This window comes from Oncorhynchus mykiss, unplaced genomic scaffold (assembly GCF_013265735.2).
Source record: "Oncorhynchus mykiss isolate Arlee unplaced genomic scaffold, USDA_OmykA_1.1 un_scaffold_364, whole genome shotgun sequence".
Classification (NCBI taxonomy): domain Eukaryota; kingdom Metazoa; phylum Chordata; class Actinopteri; order Salmoniformes; family Salmonidae; genus Oncorhynchus; species Oncorhynchus mykiss.
The window spans coordinates 48722-63680 of NW_023493812.1; the positions used below are offsets into that span (position 1 = coordinate 48722).

Below are 14959 nucleotides of genomic sequence, written 5' to 3' on the forward strand. Positions count from 1 at the left end.
AGTCTGGTCACATTCATACAGATCGCATGGTGGAGGTCCCCCAAAAAACGGCAACATTGATCCACAGGTCGGAGAGGTAGACAGCAAGGTTTAGACAAACCTCAACTGTTTCAAACCAAATGCTAGCCTCTGGGCATTGGGAAATACTGAATATTACCAAATGTTTCCGCCCGGTTTCGAACCGGGGACCTTTCGCGTGTGAGGCAAACGTGATAACCACTACACTACTGAAACTAAAGTCTGAATAGCAAATACTGAGAAGTGCGAAGGACCAATTTGTAAAAATGTGTTTCCGCCCTGTCTCGAACCGGGGACCTTTCGCGTGTTAGGCAAACGTGATAACCACTACACTACTGAAACCCAATGAGTTGAATACTAAGGGTGTGGCTGACTTTGGCTGGGTGGGACATTTATCGCTCTCAGAACCTAATGATATCAGAAATTACTTAGTCAATTAATTAAACAATAAGGCTTGAGAAGCCGGGAATTATTGTGTGCAGCGGCTCTTGGAAGAGGCTTGGTGGTTCAAAACTTCTTCCATTTAAGAGTGATGGAAGCCACTGTGTTCTTGGGTACCTTCAATGCTGCAGAAATGACCAATCATTTGAATTTACCACAGGTGGACTCCAATCAAGTTGAAGAAACATCTCAAGGATGATCAATGGAAACAGGATGGACCTGAGCTCAATTTCCAGCCTCATAGCAAAGGGTCTGAAAACGTACGTAAATAAGGTATTTTTAAAATATTTAATGGGTATTATGGCTCTTTCTGTGGTACTAAATTTGGAATATTATGTGTGGTAGACATGAGAAGCCTGGAATTATCGTGTGCCGCCGGAACTTGGAAGAGGCTTGGTGGTTCCAAACTTCTTCTATTTAAGAGTGATGGAAGCCACTCTGTTCTTGGGTACCTTCAATGCTGCAGAAATGACCAATCATTTGAATTTACCACAGGTGGACTCCAATCAAGTTGAAGAAACATCTCAAGGATGATCAATGGAAACAGGATGGACCTGAGCTCATTTTCCAACCTCATAGCAAAGGGTCTGAAAATGTATGTAAATAAGGTATTTTTAAAATATTTTTTCATTAATAAAAACTATATGTTATCGCTTTGTCATTATGTGGGATTGTGTGTAGATAGATTTTATTTTATTTAATCAATTTTAGTATAAGGCTGTAACGTAACAAAATGTGGAAAAAAGTAAGGGGTCTGAAAACTTTCCGAATGCACTGTACCTTTGCAGACTAGCTTCTTTTCCTTTGCTAGCCAGCCAACTAAATCTATCACACAATCACATCAAGCAGCTGAAATGACAGAAAACAATCTACATTTTTGTTTGTTTTACCTTGGATTATATTGCCATTTCTTTGGATATATCCATTACAATGACCCTGATAAATGAATTTGCCTGGCTCAGAGAAGCTGTCAGTCTGGTCACATTCATACAGATCGCATGGTGGAGGTCCCCAAAAAAACGGCAACATTGATCCACAGGTCGGAGAGGTAGACAGCAAGGTTTAGACAAACCTCAACTGTTTCAAACCAAATGCTAGCCTCTGGGCATTGGGAAATATTGAATATTACAAAATGTTTCCGCCCGGTTTCGAACCTGGGATAACCACTACACTACGGAAACCGAATGATTGGAAAACTAAGGGTGTGACTGACTTTCGCGTGTGAGGCGAACGTGATAATCAATACACTACTGAAACTAAAGCCTGAATAGCAAATACGCGAAGGTGCGAAGGACCAATTTGTTAAAATGTGTTTCCGCCCGGTCTCAAACCGGGGACCTTTCGCGTGTTAGGCGAACGTGATAACCACTACACTACGGAAACCCATTGAGTGGAGTACTAAGGGTGTGGCTGACTTTGGCTGGGTGGGACATTTATCGCTCTCAGAACCTAATGAAATCAGAAATTACTTAGTCAATTAATTAAACAATAAGGCTTGAGAAGCCGGGAATCATTGTGTGCAGCGGCTCTTGGAAGAGGCTTGGTGGTTCAAAACTTCTTCCATTTAAGAGTGATGGAAGCCACTGTGTTCTTGGGTACCTTCAATGCTGCAGAAATGACCAATCATTTGAATTTACCACAGGTGGACTCCAATCAAGTTGAAGAAACATCTCAAGGATGATCAATGGAAACAGGATGGACCTGAGCTCAATTTCCAGCCACATAGCAAAGGGTCTGAAAACGTACGTAAATAAGGTATTTTTAAAATATTTAATGGGTATTATGGCTCTTTCTGTGGTACTCAATTTGGGATATTATGTGAGGTAGACATGAGAAGCCGGGAATTATCGTGTGCAGCCGGAACTTGGAAGAGGCTTGGTGGTTCCAAACTTCTTCTATTTAAGAGTGATGGAAGCCACTGTGTTCTTGGGTACCTTCAATGCTGCAGAAATGACCAATCATTTGAATTTACCACAGGTGGACTCCAATCAAGTTGAAGAAACATCTCAAGGATGATCAATGGAAACAGGATGGACCTGAGCTCAATTTCCAGCCTCATAGCAAAGGGTCTGAAAATGTATGTAAATAAGGTATTTTTAAAATATTTTTTTCATTAATAAAAACTATATGTTATCGCTTTGTCATTATGTGGTATTGTGTGTAGATAGATTTTATTTTATTTCATCCATTTTAGTATAAGGCTGTAACGTAACAAAATGTGGAAAAAAGTAAGGGGTCTGAAAACTTTCCGAATGCACTGTACCTATGCAGGCTAGCTTCTTTTCCTTTGCTAGCCAGCCAACTAAATCTATCACACAATCACATCAAGCAGCTGAAATGACAGAAAACGATCTACATTTTTGTTTGTTTTACCTTGGATTATATTGCCATTTCTTTGGATATATCCATTACAATGACCCTGATAAATGAATTTGCCTGGCTCAGAGAAGCTGTCAGTCTGGTCACATTCATACAGATCGCATGGTGGAGGTCCCCAAAAAAACGACAACATTGATCCACAGGTCGGAGAGGTAGACAGCAAGGTTTAGACAAACCTCAACTGTTTCAAACCAAATGCTAGCCTCTGGGGATTGGGAAATATTGAATATTACAAAATGTTTCCGCCCGGTTTCGAACCTGGACCTTTCGCGTGTGAGGCGAACGTGATAACCACTACACTACGGAAACCGAATGATTGGAAAACTAAGGGTGTGACTGACTTTCGCGTGTGAGGCGAACGTGATAACCAATACACTACTGAAACTAAAGTCTGAATAGCAAATACTGAGAAGTGCGAATGACCAATTTGTTAAAATGTGTTTCCGCCCGGTCTCGAACCGGGGACCTTTCGCGTGTTAGGCGAACGTGATAACCACTACACTACGGAAACCCATTGAGTGGAGTACTAAGGGTGTGGCTGACTTTGGCTGGGTGGGACATTTATCGCTCTCAGAACCTAATGAAATCAGAAATTACTTAGTCAATTAATTAAACAATAAGGCTTGAGAAGCCGGGAATTATTGTGTGCAGCGGCTCTTGGAAGAGGCTTGGTGGTTCAAAACTTCTTCCATTTAAGAGTGATGGAAGCCACTGTGTTCTTGGGTACCTTCAATGCTGCAGAAATGACCAATCATTTGAATTTACCACAGGTGGACTCCAATCAAGTTGAAGAAACATCTCAAGGATGATCAATGGAAACAGGATGGACCTGAGCTCAATTTCCAGCCTCATAGCAAAGGGTCTGAAAATGTATGTAAATAAGGTATTTTTAAAATATTTTTTTCATTAATAAAAACGATATGTTATCGCTTTGTCATTATGTGGTATTGTGTGTAGATAGATTTTATTTTATTTCATCCATTTTAGTATAAGGCTGTAACGTAACAAAATGTGGAAAAATGTAAGGGGTCTGAAAACTTTCCGAATGCACTGTACCTATGCTGGCTAGCTTCTTTTCCTTTGCTAGCCAGCCAACTAAATCTATCACACAATCACATCAAGCAGCTGAAATGACAGAAAACGATCTACATTTTTGTTTGTTTTACCTTGGATTATATTGCCATTTCTTTGGATATATCCATTACAATGACCCTGATAAATGAATTTGCCTGGCTCAGAGAAGCTGTCAGTCTGGTCACATTCATACAGATCTCATGGTGGAGGTCCCCAAAAAAACGGCAACATTGATCCACAGGTCGGAGAGGTAGACAGCAAGGTTTAGACAAACCTCAACTGTTTCAAACCAAATGCTAGCCTCTGGGCATTGGGAAATATTGAATATTACAAAATGTTTCCGCCCGGTTTCGAACCGGGGACCTTTTGCGTGTGAGGCAAACGTGATAACCACTACACTACGGAAACCGAATGATTGGAAAACTAAGGGTGTCACTGACTTTCGCGTGTGAGGCGAACGTGATAACCAATACACTACTGAAACTAAAGTCTGAATAGCAAATACTGAGAAGTGCGAAGGACCAATTTGTTAAAATGTGTTTCCGCCCGGTCTCGAACCGGGGACCTTTCGCGTGTTAGGCGAACGTGATAACCACTACACTACGGAAACCCATTGAGTGGAGTACTAAGGGTGTGGCTGACTTTGGCTGGGTGGGACATTTATCGCTCTCAGAACCTAATGAAATCAGAAATTACTTAGTCAATTAATTAAACAATAAGGCTTGAGAAGCCGGGAATTATTGTGTGCAGCGGCTCTTGGAAGAGGCTTGGTGGTTCAAAACTTATTCCATTTAAGAGTGATGGAAGCCACTGTGTTCTTGGGTACCTTCAATGCTGCAGAAATGACCAATCATTTGAATTTACCACAGGTGGACTCCAATCAAGTTGAAGAAACATCTCAAGGATGATCAATGGAAACAGGATGGACCTGAGCTCAATTTCCAGCCTCATAGCAAAGGGTCTGAAAACGTACGTAAATAAGGTATTTTTAAAATATTTAATGGGTATTATGGCTCTTTCTGTGGAACTCAATTTGGGATATTATGTGAGGTAGACATGAGAAGCCGGGAATTATCGTGTGCAGCCGGAACTTGGAAGAGGCTTGGTGGTTCCAAACTTCTTCTATTTAAGAGTGATGGAAGCCACTGTGTTCTTGGGTACCTTCAATGCTGCAGAAATGACCAATCATTTGAATTTACCACAGGTGGACTCCAATCAAGTTGAAGAAACATCTCAAGGATGATCAATGGAAACAGGATGGACCTGAGCTCATTTTCCAACCTCATAGCAAAGGGTCTGAAAATGTATGTAAATAAGGTATTTTTAAAATATTTTTTCATTAATAAAAACTATATGTTATCGCTTTGTCATTATGTGGGATTGTGTGTAGATAGATTTTATTTTATTTAATCAATTTTAGTATAAGGCTGTAACGTAACAAAATGTGGAAAAAAGTAAGGGGTCTGAAAACTTTCCGAATGCACTGTACCTTTGCAGACTAGCTTCTTTTCCTTTGCTAGCCAGCCAACTAAATCTATCACACAATCACATCAAGCAGCTGAAATGACAGAAAACAATCTACATTTTTGTTTGTTTTACCTTGGATTATATTGCCATTTCTTTGGATATATCCATTACAATGACCCTGATAAATGAATTTGCCTGGCTCAGAGAAGCTGTCAGTCTGGTCACATTCATACAGATCGCATGGTGGAGGTCCCCAAAAAAACGGCAACATTGATCCACAGGTCGGAGAGGTAGACAGCAAGGTTTAGACAAACCTCAACTGTTTCAAACCAAATGCTAGCCTCTGGGCATTGGGAAATATTGAATATTACAAAATGTTTCCGCCCGGTTTCGAACCTGGGATAACCACTACACTACGGAAACCGAATGATTGGAAAACTAAGGGTGTGACTGACTTTCGCGTGTGAGGCGAACTTGATAATCAATACACTACTGAAACTAAAGCCTGAATAGCAAATACGCGAAGGTGCGAAGGACCAATTTGTTAAAATGTGTTTCCGCCCGGTCTCAAACCGGGGACCTTTCGCGTGTTAGGCGAACGTGATAACCACTACACTACGGAAACCCATTGAGTGGAGTACTAAGGGTGTGGCTGACTTTGGCTGGGTGGGACATTTATCGCTCTCAGAACCTAATGAAATCAGAAATTACTTAGTCAATTAATTAAACAATAAGGCTTGAGAAGCCGGGAATCATTGTGTGCAGCGGCTCTTGGAAGAGGCTTGGTGGTTCAAAACTTCTTCCATTTAAGAGTGATGGAAGCCACTGTGTTCTTGGGTACCTTCAATGCTGCAGAAATGACCAATCATTTGAATTTACCACAGGTGGACTCCAATCAAGTTGAAGAAACATCTCAAGGATGATCAATGGAAACAGGATGGACCTGAGCTCAATTTCCAGCCACATAGCAAAGGGTCTGAAAACGTACGTAAATAAGGTATTTTTAAAATATTTAATGGGTATTATGGCTCTTTCTGTGGTACTCAATTTGGGATATTATGTGAGGTAGACATGAGAAGCCGGGAATTATCGTGTGCAGCCGGAACTTGGAAGAGGCTTGGTGGTTCCAAACTTCTTCTATTTAAGAGTGATGGAAGCCACTGTGTTCTTGGGTACCTTCAATGCTGCAGAAATGACCAATCATTTGAATTTACCACAGGTGGACTCCAATCAAGTTGAAGAAACATCTCAAGGATGATCAATGGAAACAGGATGGACCTGAGCTCAATTTCCAGCCTCATAGCAAAGGGTCTGAAAATGTATGTAAATAAGGTATTTTTAAAATATTTTTTTCATTAATAAAAACTATATGTTATCGCTTTGTCATTATGTGGTATTGTGTGTAGATAGATTTTATTTTATTTCATCCATTTTAGTATAAGGCTGTAACGTAACAAAATGTGGAAAAAAGTAAGGGGTCTGAAAACTTTCCGAATGCACTGTACCTATGCAGGCTAGCTTCTTTTCCTTTGCTAGCCAGCCAACTAAATCTATCACACAATCACATCAAGCAGCTGAAATGACAGAAAACGATCTACATTTTTGTTTGTTTTACCTTGGATTATATTGCCATTTCTTTGGATATATCCATTACAATGACCCTGATAAATGAATTTGCCTGGCTCAGAGAAGCTGTCAGTCTGGTCACATTCATACAGATCGCATGGTGGAGGTCCCCAAAAAAACGACAACATTGATCCACAGGTCGGAGAGGTAGACAGCAAGGTTTAGACAAACCTCAACTGTTTCAAACCAAATGCTAGCCTCTGGGGATTGGGAAATATTGAATATTACAAAATGTTTCCGCCCGGTTTCGAACCTGGGACCTTTCGCGTGTGAGGCGAACGTGATAACCACTACACTACGGAAACCGAATGATTGGAAAACTAAGGGTGTGACTGACTTTCGCGTGTGAGGCGAACGTGATAACCAATACACTACTGAAACTAAAGTCTGAATAGCAAATACTGAGAAGTGCGAATGACCAATTTGTTAAAATGTGTTTCCGCCCGGTCTCGAACCGGGGACCTTTCGCGTGTTAGGCGAATGTGATAACCACTACACTACGGAAACCCATTGAGTGGAGTACTAAGGGTGTGGCTGACTTTGGCTGGGTGGGACATTTATCGCTCTCAGAACCTAATGAAATCAGAAATTACTTAGTCAATTAATTAAACAATAAGGCTTGAGAAGCCGGGAATTATTGTGTGCAGCGGCTCTTGGAAGAGGCTTGGTGGTTCAAAACTTATTCCATTTAAGAGTGATGGAAGCCACTGTGTTCTTGGGTACCTTCAATGCTGCAGAAATGACCAATCATTTGAATTTACCACAGGTGGACTCCAATCAAGTTGAAGAAACATCTCAAGGATGATCAATGGAAACAGGATGGACCTGAGCTCAATTTCCAGCCTCATAGCAAAGGGTCTGAAAATGTATGTAAATAAGGTATTTTTAAAATATTTTTTTCATTAATAAAAACGATATGTTATCGCTTTGTCATTATGTGGTATTGTGTGTAGATAGATTTTATTTTATTTCATCCATTTTAGTATAAGGCTGTAACGTAACAAAATGTGGAAAAATGTAAGGGGTCTGAAAACTTTCCGAATGCACTGTACCTATGCTGGCTAGCTTCTTTTCCTTTGCTAGCCAGCCAACTAAATCTATCACACAATCACATCAAGCAGCTGAAATGACAGAAAACGATCTACATTTTTGTTTGTTTTACCTTGGATTATATTGCCATTTCTTTGGATATATCCATTACAATGACCCTGATAAATGAATTTGCCTGGCTCAGAGAAGCTGTCAGTCTGGTCACATTCATACAGATCTCATGGTGGAGGTCCCCAAAAAAACGGCAACATTGATCCACAGGTCGGAGAGGTAGACAGCAAGGTTTAGACAAACCTCAACTGTTTCAAACCAAATGCTAGCCTCTGGGCATTGGGAAATATTGAATATTACAAAATGTTTCCGCCCGGTTTCGAACCGGGGACCTTTCGCGTGTGAGGCGAACGTGATAACCACTACACTACGGAAACCGAATGATTGGAAAACTAAGGGTGTCACTGACTTTCGCGTGTGAGGCGAACGTGATAACCAATACACTACGGAAACCCATTGAGTGGAGTACTAAGGGTGTGGCTGACTTTGGCTGGGTGGGACATTTATCGCTCTCAGAACCTAATGAAATCAGAAATTACTTAGTCAATTAATTAAACAATAAGGCTTGAGAAGCCGGGAATTATTGTGTGCAGCGGCTCTTGGAAGAGGCTTGGTGGTTCAAAACTTATTCCATTTAAGAGTGATGGAAGCCACTGTGTTCTTGGGTACCTTCAATGCTGCAGAAATGACCAATCATTTGAATTTACCACAGGTGGACTCCAATCAAGTTGAAGAAACATCTCAAGGATGATCAATGGAAACAGGATGGACCTGAGCTCAATTTCCAGCCTCATAGCAAAGGGTCTGAAAACGTACGTAAATAAGGTATTTTTAAAATATTTAATGGGTATTATGGCTCTTTCTGTGGAACTCAATTTGGGATATTATGTGAGGTAGACATGAGAAGCCGGGAATTATCGTGTGCAGCCGGAACTTGGAAGAGGCTTGGTGGTTCCAAACTTCTTCTATTTAAGAGTGATGGAAGCCACTGTGTTCTTGGGTACCTTCAATGCTGCAGAAATGACCAATCATTTGAATTTACCACAGGTGGACTCCAATCAAGTTGAAGAAACATCTCAAGGATGATCAATGGAAACAGGATGGACCTGAGCTCAATTTCCAGCCTCATAGCAAAGGGTCTGAAAATGTATGTAAATAAGGTATTTTTAAAATATTTTTTTCATTAATAAAAACTATATGCTATCGCTTTGTCATTATGTGGTATTGTGTGTGGATAGATTTTATTTTATTTCATCCATTTTAGTATAAGGCTGTAACGTAACAAAATGTGGAAAAAAGTAAGGGGTCTGAAAACTTTCTGAATGCACTGTACCTATGCAGGCTAGCTTCTTTTCCTTTGCTAGCCAGCCAACTAAATCTATCACACAATCACATCAAGCAGCTGAAATGACAGAAAACGATCTACATTTTTGTTTGTTTTACCTTGGATTATATTGCCATTTCTTTGGATATATCCATTACAATGACCCTGATAAATGAATTTGCCTGGCTCAGAGAAGCTGTCAGTCTGGTCACATTCATACAGATCACATGGTGGAGGTCCCCAAAAAAACGGCAACATTGATCCACAGGTCGGAGAGGTAGACAGCAAGGTTTAGACAAACCTCAACAGTTTCAAACCAAATGCTAGCCTTTTGGCATTGGGAAATATTGAATATTACAAAATGTTTCCGCCCGGATTCGAACCGGGGACCTTTCGCGTGTGAGGCAAACGTGATAACCACTACACTACGGAAACCGAACTTTTGGAAAACTAAGGGTGTGACTGACTTTCGCGTGTGAGGCGAACGTGATAACCAATACACTACTGAAACTAAAGTCTGAGTAGCAAATACTGAGAAGTGCGAAGGACCAATTTGTTAAAATGTGTTTCCGCCCGGTCTCGAACCGGGGATCTTTCTCGTGTTAGGCGAACGTGATAACCACTACACTACGGAAACCCAATGAGTGGAGTACTAAGGGTGTGGCTGACTTTGGCTGGGTGGGACATTTATCGCTCTCAGAATCTAATGAAATCAGAAATTACTTAGTCAATTAATTAAACAATAAGGCTTGAGAAGCCGGGAATTATTGTGTGCAGCGGCTCTTGGAAGAGGCTTGGTGGTTCAAAACTTCTTCCATTTAAGAGTGATGGAAGCCACTGTGTTCTTGGGTACCTTCAATGCTGCAGAAATGACCAATCATTTGAATTTACCACAGGTGGACTCCAATCAAGTTGAAGAAACATCTCAAGGATGATCAATGGAAACAGGATGGACCTGAGCTCAATTTCCAGCCTCATAGCAAAGGGTCTGAAAATGTATGTAAATAAGGTATTTTTAAAATATTTTTTTCATTAATAAAAACGATATGTTATCGCTTTGTCATTATGTGGTATTGTGTGTAGATAGATTTTATTTTATTTCATCCATTTTAGTATAAGGCTGTAACGTAACAAAATGTGGAAAAAAGTAAGGGGTCTGAAAACTTTCCGAATGCACTGTACCTATGCTGGCTAGCTTCTTTTCCTTTGCTAGCCAGCCAACTAAATCTATCACACAATCACATCAAGCAGCTGAAATGACAGAAAACGATCTACATTTTTATTTGTTTTACCTTGGATTATATTGCCATTTCTTTGGATATATCCATTACAATGACCCTGATAAATGAATTTGCCTGGCTCAGAGAAGCTGTCAGTCTGGTCACATTCATACAGATCTCATGGTGGAGGTCCCCAAAAAAACGGCAACATTGATCCACAGGTCGGAGAGGTAGACAGCAAGGTTTAGACAAACCTCAACTGTTTCAAACCAAATGCTAGCCTCTGGGCATTGGGAAGTATTGAATATTACAAAATGTTTCCGCCCGGTTTCGAACCGGGGACCTTTCGCGTGTGAGGCGAACGTGATAACCACTACACTACGGAAACCTAATGATTGGAAAACTAAGGGTGTCACTGACTTTCGCGTGTGAGGCGAACGTGATAACCAATACACTACTGAAACTAAAGTCTGAATAGCAAATACTGAGAAGTGCGAAGGACCAATTTGTTAAAATGTGTTTCCGCCCGGTCTCGAACCAGGGACCTTTCGCGTGTTAGGCGAACGTGATAACCACTTCACTACGGAAACCCAATGAGTGGAGTACTTAGGGTGTGGCTGACTTTGGCTGGGTGGGACATTTATCGCTCTCAGAACCTAATGAAATCAGAAATTACTTAGTCAATTAATTAAACAATAAGGCTTGAGAAGCCGGGAATTATTGTGTGCAGCGGCTCTTGGAAGAGGCTTGGTGGTTCAAAACTTCTTCCATTTAAGAGTGATGGAAGCCACTGTGTTCTTGGGTACCTTCAATGCTGCAGAAATGACCAATCATTTGAATTTACCACAGGTGGACTCCAATCAAGTTGAAGAAACATCTCAAGGATGATCAATGGAAACAGGATGGACCTGAGCTCAATTTCCAGCCTCATAGCAAAGGGTCTGAAAACTTACGTAAATAAGGTATTTTTAAAATATTTAATGGGTATTATGGCTCTTTCTGTGGAACTCAATTTGGGATATTATGTGAGGTAGACATGAGAAGCCGGGAATTATCGTGTGCAGCCGGAACTTGGAAGAGGCTTGGTGGTTCCAAACTTCTTCCATTTAAGAGAGTTGGAAGCCACTGTGTTCTTGGGTACCTTCAATGCTGCAGAAATGACCAATCATTTGAATTTACCACAGGTGGACTCCAATCAAGTTGAAGAAACATCTCAAGGATGATCAATGGAAACAGGATGGACCTGAGCTCAATTTCCAGCCTCATAGCAAAGGGTCTGAAAATGTATGTAAATAAGGTATTTTTAAAATATTTTTTTCATTAATAAAAACTATATGTTATCGCTTTGTCATTATGTGGTATTGTGTGTAGATAGATTTTATTTTATTTCATCCATTTTAGTATAAGGCTGTAACGTAACAAAATGTGGAAAAAAGTAAGGGGTCTGAAAACTTTCCGAATGCACTGTACCTATGCAGGCTAGCTTCTTTTCCTTTGCTAGCCAGCCAACTAAATCTATCACACAATCACATCAAGCAACTGAAATGACAGAAAACAATCTACATTTTTGTTTGTTTTACCTTGGATTATATTGCCATTTCTTTGGATATATCCATTACAATGACCCTGATAAATGAATTTGCCTGGCTCAGAGAAGCTGTCAGTCTGGTCACATTCATACAGATCTCATGGTGGAGGTCCCCAAAAAAACGGCAACATTGATCCACAGGTCGGAGAGGTAGACAGCAAGGTTTAGACAAACCTCAACTGTTTCAAACCAAATGCTAGCCTCTGGGCATTGGGAAATATTGAATATTACAAAATGTTTCCGCCCGGTTTCGAACCGGGGACCTTTCGCGTGTGAGGCGAACGTGATAACCACTACACTACGGAAACCGAATGATTGGAAAACTAAGGGTGTCACTGACTTTCGCGTGTGAGGCGAACGTGATAACCAATACACTACTGAAACTAAAGTCTGAATAGCAAATACTGAGAAGTGCGAAGGACCAATTTGTTAAAATGTGTTTCCGCCCGGTCTCGAACCGGGGACCTTTCGCGTGTTAGGCGAACGTGATAACCACTACACTACGGAAACCCATTGAGTGGAGTACTAAGGGTGTGGCTGACTTTGGCTGGGTGGGACATTTATCGCTCTCAGAACCTAATGAAATCAGAAATTACTTAGTCAATTAATTAAACAATAAGGCTTGAGAAGCCGGGAATTATTGTGTGCAGCGGCTCTTGGAAGAGGCTTGGTGGTTCAAAACTTATTCCATTTAAGAGTGATGGAAGCCACTGTGTTCTTGGGTACCTTCAATGCTGCAGAAATGACCAATCATTTGAATTTACCACAGGTGGACTCCAATCAAGTTGAAGAAACATCTCAAGGATGATCAATGGAAACAGGATGGACCTGAGCTCAATTTCCAGCCTCATAGCAAAGGGTCTGAAAACGTACGTAAATAAGGTATTTTTAAAATATTTAATGGGTATTATGGCTCTTTCTGTGGAACTCAATTTGGGATATTATGTGAGGTAGACATGAGAAGCCGGGAATTATCGTGTGCAGCCGGAACTTGGAAGAGGCTTGGTGGTTCCAAACTTCTTCTATTTAAGAGTGATGGAAGCCACTGTGTTCTTGGGTACCTTCAATGCTGCAGAAATGACCAATCATTTGAATTTACCACAGGTGGACTCCAATCAAGTTGAAGAAACATCTCAAGGATGATCAATGGAAACAGGATGGACCTGAGCTCAATTTCCAGCCTCATAGCAAAGAGTCTGAAAATGTATGTAAATAAGGTATTTTTAAAATATTTTTTTCATTAATAAAAACTATATGCTATCGCTTTGTCATTATGTGGTATTGTGTGTGGATAGATTTTATTTTATTTCATCCATTTTAGTATAAGGCTGTAACGTAACAAAATGTGGAAAAAAGTAAGGGGTCTGAAAACTTTCTGAATGCACTGTACCTATGCAGGCTAGCTTCTTTTCCTTTGCTAGCCAGCCAACTAAATCTATCACACAATCACATCAAGCAGCTGAAATGACAGAAAACGATCTACATTTTTGTTTGTTTTACCTTGGATTATATTGCCATTTCTTTGGATATATCCATTACAATGACCCTGATAAATGAATTTGCCTGGCTCAGAGAAGCTGTCAGTCTGGTCACATTCATACAGATCGCATGGTGGAGGTCCCCCAAAAAACGGCAACATTGATCCACAGGTCGGAGAGGTAGACAGCAAGGTTTAGACAAACCTCAACTGTTTCAAACCCAATGCTAGCCTCTGGGCATTGGGAGATATTGAATATTACAAAATGTTTCCGCCCGGTTTCGAACCAGAGACCTTTCGCTTGTGAGGCGAACGTGATAACCACTACACTACGGAAACCGAAAGATTGGAAGACTAAGGGTGTGACTGACTTTCGCGTGTGTGGCGAACGTGATAACCAATACACTACTGAAACTAAAGTCTGAATAGCAAATACTGAGAAGTGAGAAGGACCAATTTGTTAAAATGTGTTTCCGCCCGGTCTCGAACCGGTGACCTTTCGCGTGTTAGGCGTACGTGATAACCTCTACACTACGGAAACCCAATGAGTGGAAAACTAAGGGTGTGGCTGACTTTGGCTGGGTGGGACATTTATCGCTCTCAGAACCTAATGATATCAGAAATTACTTAGTCAATTAATTAAACAATAAGGCTTGAGAAGCCGGGAATTATTATGTGCAGCGGCTCTTGGAAGAGGCTTGGTGGTTCAAAACTTCTTCCATTTAAGAGTGATGGAAGCCACTGTGTTCTTGGGTACCTTCAATGCTGCAGAAATGACCAATCATTTGAATTTACCACAGGTGGACTCCAATCAAGTTGAAGAAACATCTCAAGGATGATCAATGGAAACAGGATGGACCTGAGCTCAATTTCCAGCCTCATAGCAAAGGGTCTGAAAATGTATGTAAATAAGGTATTTTTAAAATATTTTTTTCATTAATAAAAACTATATGTTATCGCTTTGTCATTGTGTGGTATTGTGTGTAGATAGATTTTTATTTTATTTCATCCATTTTAGTATAAGGCTGTAACGTAACAAAATGTGGAAAAAAGTAAGGGGTCTGAAAACTTTCCGAATGCACTGTACCTATGCAGGCTAGCTTCTTTTCCTTTGCTAGCCAGCCAACTAAATCTATCACACAATCACATCAAGCAACTGAAATGACAGAAAACAATCTACATTTTTGTTTGTTTTACCTTGGATTATATTGCCATTTCTTTGGATATATCCATTACAATGACCC

The 14959-nt window shown here is 40.5% G+C and overlaps 15 non-coding genes across 15 annotated transcripts; all 15 read right to left on the minus strand.

The window, feature by feature from the left end:
* Positions 1-1769: 1769 nt before the first annotated feature.
* Positions 1770-1842, minus strand: trnav-aac. The gene has a single exon. It is a non-coding gene; the product is annotated as a tRNA-Val (tRNA).
* Positions 1843-3276: 1434 nt separating this feature from the next.
* trnav-aac lies at positions 3277-3349 on the minus strand. The gene has a single exon. It is a non-coding gene; the product is annotated as a tRNA-Val (tRNA).
* An 898-nt stretch (positions 3350-4247) lies between these two features.
* Positions 4248-4320, minus strand: trnav-cac. Its single transcript has one exon. It is a non-coding gene; the product is annotated as a tRNA-Val (tRNA).
* Positions 4321-4449: 129 nt separating this feature from the next.
* Positions 4450-4522, minus strand: trnav-aac. Its single transcript has one exon. It is a non-coding gene; the product is annotated as a tRNA-Val (tRNA).
* Positions 4523-5931: 1409 nt separating this feature from the next.
* Positions 5932-6004, minus strand: trnav-aac. Its single transcript has one exon. It is a non-coding gene; the product is annotated as a tRNA-Val (tRNA).
* A 1233-nt stretch (positions 6005-7237) lies between these two features.
* trnav-cac lies at positions 7238-7310 on the minus strand. Its single transcript has one exon. It is a non-coding gene; the product is annotated as a tRNA-Val (tRNA).
* Positions 7311-7439: 129 nt separating this feature from the next.
* Positions 7440-7512, minus strand: trnav-aac. The gene has a single exon. It is a non-coding gene; the product is annotated as a tRNA-Val (tRNA).
* An 898-nt stretch (positions 7513-8410) lies between these two features.
* On the minus strand, positions 8411-8483 carry trnav-cac. The gene has a single exon. It is a non-coding gene; the product is annotated as a tRNA-Val (tRNA).
* Positions 8484-9792: 1309 nt separating this feature from the next.
* On the minus strand, positions 9793-9865 carry trnav-cac. The gene has a single exon. It is a non-coding gene; the product is annotated as a tRNA-Val (tRNA).
* Positions 9866-9994: 129 nt separating this feature from the next.
* On the minus strand, positions 9995-10067 carry trnav-aac. The gene has a single exon. It is a non-coding gene; the product is annotated as a tRNA-Val (tRNA).
* Positions 10068-10965: 898 nt separating this feature from the next.
* On the minus strand, positions 10966-11038 carry trnav-cac. Its single transcript has one exon. It is a non-coding gene; the product is annotated as a tRNA-Val (tRNA).
* Positions 11039-11167: 129 nt separating this feature from the next.
* Positions 11168-11240, minus strand: trnav-aac. Its single transcript has one exon. It is a non-coding gene; the product is annotated as a tRNA-Val (tRNA).
* A 1233-nt stretch (positions 11241-12473) lies between these two features.
* On the minus strand, positions 12474-12546 carry trnav-cac. Its single transcript has one exon. It is a non-coding gene; the product is annotated as a tRNA-Val (tRNA).
* A 129-nt stretch (positions 12547-12675) lies between these two features.
* On the minus strand, positions 12676-12748 carry trnav-aac. Its single transcript has one exon. It is a non-coding gene; the product is annotated as a tRNA-Val (tRNA).
* Positions 12749-13981: 1233 nt separating this feature from the next.
* Positions 13982-14054, minus strand: trnav-cac. Its single transcript has one exon. It is a non-coding gene; the product is annotated as a tRNA-Val (tRNA).
* Between the last annotated feature and the right edge of the window lie 905 nt (positions 14055-14959).